Source organism: Xenopus laevis, chromosome 5S (genome assembly GCF_017654675.1).
Source record: "Xenopus laevis strain J_2021 chromosome 5S, Xenopus_laevis_v10.1, whole genome shotgun sequence".
NCBI classification, from domain to species: domain Eukaryota; kingdom Metazoa; phylum Chordata; class Amphibia; order Anura; family Pipidae; genus Xenopus; species Xenopus laevis.
The window spans coordinates 101560161-101565213 of NC_054380.1; the positions used below are offsets into that span (position 1 = coordinate 101560161).

Genomic DNA, 5053 nt, shown 5'->3' on the forward strand with positions numbered 1-5053 from the left:
TCAAAGGGAAACCCAAAATATTGAGTCGGTTGTGTCATCAGGAAACAAGCCATTTTGTATGCTATTTAAAATCTGAAGCCAAATTTCATCATCTTCTCTAAGATGAATTAAAATAGATCCTGAAGCTTGACCAATGTTCGGTTCATAATGCATTACTTGTGTCTGTAGAACTATTTTTCCATTGTAAAACAGGCTGACACTAAGGGGCCGATTCATCAATAGTCGAATATCGAGGGTTAATTAACCCTCGATATTCGACTGGGAACTAAAATCGTTCGACTTCGAATATCGAAGTCGAACGATTTTGCGCAAATCCTGCGATGCGATTAAATCCTTCGAATCGAACGATTTCGAAGGATTTGAATCCAACGATCGAAGGAAAATCCTTCGATCAAAAAATCACAGGCAAGCCTATGGGGACCTTCCCCATAGGCTAACATTGACTTCGGTAGGTTTTATCTACCGAAGTAAGTGGTCGAAGTATTTTTTAAAGAGACAGTACTTCGATTATCGAAGGGTCGAATAGTCGAACGATTTGTACTTCGAATCGTTCGAATCGTTCGAATTCGAACGAATTTAACTAATTCGATGGTCGAAGTACCCAAAAAATACTTCGAAATTCGAAGTTTTTTACATTCGAATTCTTCACTCGAATTTTGTAAATCTGCCCCTAACAGATTTATGTCTTAAACTTAGGTGGTATGTAAAAAAATAGACACCATCAATGCTGGAAATGAATGTACCTGAATTTATATTGTATGGTTTATTTTCATTCACAAAAACCTTCTCAAACATTATTGGATATCCAGGTATTAGAGCATTCCTCTGCTGTCCAAGGCCCACTGATGATACTATGTTTTCATGTCCAGTAGAGACTGCTTTTTGTCCCTTTTCACCCTTCATTCCAGGCATTCCTGATTGTCCTTGGTATCCTTGGGCCCCAAAGATCCAGGACCTCCACAGTCACCTTTGTGTCCAACAGGACCATGTTGCCCCATTGATCCTTTCTGATCAACTTCTCCAGGCTCCCCTTTTGGGCCTTCTGCACCCTTGGGACCCTTTTCTCCAATGTTCCCCTTGGGGCCCTCATCTCCCTTTATAGCCATTTCCCCAGGTTCACCTTTATTTCATTTTAATCCTCTTACACCATCCATACCTTTGTTTTCCCCCTTTCCCCCGTTTGAGAAGAGAGTGTATAAATATAGATGAAAATTTCAATCAGAATAAAAGATAGGTCTTGCAAGAGCTCCACATTTAAAGGAATAGTAACATCAAAAATCTAAAGTGTCCTAAAGTAAGGAAAATATAATGTACTGTGCTGCACTGGTAAAACTGGTGTGTTTGTTCAGAAACACAGCTATGGTTCATATAAACAACCTGCTGTGTAGCAATAGGAGCGGCCATTAAAATCTGAAAAAGGAAAAAAGGCACAGAATATACTGCAGATAACAGATAAGCTCTGTAATAAACAATGGGATACTTCAGAACATATCTGTTATCTACTGTGTATCCTGTGCTTGAATGGCTGCCCCCATGGCTACACAGCAGCTTGTTTATATAAACCATAGATGTTTTTCTGAAGCAAACATTCCAGTTTTGCCAGTGCACTGCCAGTCATTCTTTTAAAACACTTTTGTTTTTTGATGTAACTGTTCCTGTAATTTGTATAGTATTATTTGCACAGATGGCATCATATACACAAAGGTTTCCATAAACCATATATAAACTTTATTTGTTTATCTATCAATAAAGGTCAGTTTAGAAGGTAAAGGCATTGTCAAAAATCTAACCAATATTTTTATTGCAGCTTTCCACAGTGCAGGTATGGGATCCGTTATCTGGAAACCTATTATCCAGAATGCTCTGAATTACAGTAAGGCCATCTCCCACAGACTCTATTTTAAACCAAAAAATTAAATTTTTTATTAAATCTCTGTAATAATAAAACAGTACCTTGTACTTTATCCCAACTGAGATATAATTATTCCTTATTGTTGAGAGAACAATCCTGTTGGTTTTCGTTAATGTTTAAATGAGTTTTTAGTGGACTGAAGGTATGGAGACCTAATGAGATCCAAATTACAGAAAGACACTTTATCTGGAAAACCTCTGGTCCTGAGTATTCTGGATAATAGGTCCCATACCTGTATATGGCAAGTGCACGGGATTTGAATAAATGTACTGACTGTTTTGGTTTAGTGTGTGCAGAATAAATGTGTATTTATATATACCGTATATACTCGAGTATAAGACGAGTTTTTCAGCCCCCAAAATATGCTGAAAAACTCTACCTCGGCTTATACTCGGGTCAAGCGCAAAAACGGTCGCCGGCGTCTAAGAATAGTCGCCAGCACCTAAGAATAGTCGCCGGCAACCAAGAATAGTCGCCGGCGTCCAAGAATAGTCTCCAAGAATATTCGCCGGCGTCCAAGAATGGTCGCCGGCATCCAAAAACGAGGCGCCGGCATCTCCAATGGGAGCAGAAACCCTCAATTTTTTGATTGAAACTTACCAGAAGCTGCTGCATTTCTCACCCTCGGCTTATACTCAAGTCAATAAGCTTTCCCAGTTTTTGGAGGTAAAATTAGGTACCTCGGCTTATACTCGGGACAGCTTATACTCGAGTATATACGGTACATACAGTTTTACATACAGTTATATATTTAGTTACATATTTAAAGTTGACAAATTAAAGTCTAGATTTAATTGAACGTACTGTAGGAAGAGCAATATTTATCAGCCTTACTTTTAAAAGTAAGCAAGAAAACATTTTCTTCATTTTAGCAAAGTTCATGTTTTGTACATGAATGTCCACCTTTTATATATTCGTTTGTTAAACACAAATCTAAATTCCCATGTGCTCAGGCGACTGTGACCTGCTGTAATTCGTATCTATCAAAGACTAAGGAAGGATGATATGTGAGCAAAGGCATTAGCAGGTAAAATTACCTGGATCCCCTCTTTCACCTTTGTCTCCTTTTTGTCCTTCGGGTCCTGGAATATTACAGAAGCACAGTTTCCCTGTTGTATTGTTTTCCACTGGTATTTCCAAGAAAGAATCTAGCTGGTCATCATACGGAGGGGCTTTGTTAGTCACTAGTAATGGGACTACGGTGGCTTTGTTCCCTATCTCTTTGGAAGCACTATCTTGAGTAGAAAGAACATTCTCACTGTTAGTACCGTTGAATACATCAAAACTAATTAGCTGCTTGGGATCAGTATTTGTTGTAATTAGCTCCTGTACTTTAATATTATTTTCCACTCCATCTGCTACATTGTGTGAAACAGGGGTTAGTGTAGATGTTACAGCAACCTGGTAACTTTCTTGAGCCCCGCCATCTGTGACTGTATCACTTTCAGCTGTCCCATGGCTTACATTGAGGAGAACAGTAAAAGCTTGTTCAAGTTCCTGTGTTTCAGCGCCACTGAGTGCATCCATTGTAAACAGCGGGCTAGATATCAGGCTGACAATTGCTGAACTTCTCAGTGGACCCCATGGACTAGACAGAATAGATAACATGCCTGAGAAGTACAAGGAACACCATTCTGTCACAAAGACCTAAATAACATTATAAAAGGTACAGCCTATACCCCTATGACAACAGTACAGTTGGTCCTGACTTATGCTTATAGATTCAAGTTTTAAAGTATGTGGTCTGTTATCCGGAAACCCAATATCCAGAAAGCTCATAATTACAGGAAAGGCCATCTCCCATAGACTCCATTGTAAGCAAATAATTCAAATTTGAATTAAAATTTCTCTGTAGTAATGAAACCATTATCCAAAAAAAACCCAAGGTTTCTATCTTTCTGGATAACAGGGCCCATGTATTCAAAGAACAAACAAATGGTTTTGTGAAATGAATATTCCATTGCTCTGTTATGTCTTATGAGTGATGGAAATGGAAGAAACCATTTAATTTAGATTTATCAATGGTTCAAATTGAAAAATTAAAATTTCGAGCTATTGTTGTGTTCTTCAACTAGGGAATAGTCCAAATTCAATCAGAATATAATATAATATATTTCTTTGTACATAAAAATTGAAGATTAGTAGACAATTCAAATGGAAGAAAGTCAAATATTACTTTCAATGTTTATTTTCAATATTTAGATATGACTGTATGTAGAAAAAAACGGTGTCATATATATATATATATATATATATATATATATATATATATATATATATATATATATATATATATATATATATATATATTCCTTGAAAAAGGTCCAAATGTAGACCGAAACTTCGGGTATTTGATACTACACAATAATAAAATTACCACGTTTTTAAAGGGAGTGCTGGTCTGAAGAAGATAATTGATACATAAACAATTACCGTGCACCCCTCGATTAACAGCAGCTTTGGAGTGCGGATACTCATTGGAAAAAAAAAAAATAAATAAAAATATATATATATATATATATATATATATATATATATTAGAAGTCACCTCAGAGTTCCATGACCTGTATAAAAACACTCAGCCTTTCGGCCTCGGGTTTTTATATGGTCATGGAACTTCTTGGTAACTTATAATATCCTCATATTTTGCAACTGGGGGTACTTTATTCATTGAATAAACCCATTATACAGAAAGCTCAGAATTACAGAAAGGCCTTCTCCCATAGACTTCATTTTATCCACATAATCCAAATTTTTAAAAATGATTTCCTTTTTTCAGTGATAGTAAAACAGTACCTTGTACTTGATCCAAACTAAGATATAATCAATCCTTAGTCGAAGCAAAACCAGCCTATTGGGTTTATTTACGGACAAATTTATCAAGGATCGAATTTCGAAGTAATGGGAGGGTTTTTTTAACTCCCATGACATCGAAATTCTAATAAAAAAAGACCAATCGACATTTATTAAAAAAATGTAAGTTTTTAACTTCAGGTGAATAGGCTGTATTCAAATCCTTTGAATGCCATTTAATCGAATTCAAATTGAAGTATTTGCCCCAAAAAACTTAGATTTTTCAAAGTCCACCAAATGACACCAAATAGGTTCTAGGAAGTGACCCATAGGCTAAAACAGCAATTA

General features: G+C 36.3%; 1 pseudogene; it reads right to left on the reverse strand.

Annotated features, from left to right (window-relative positions):
* LOC121394121 lies at window positions 1–3520 on the reverse strand (annotated as a pseudogene).
* Window positions 3521–5053: the final 1533 nt, after the last annotated feature.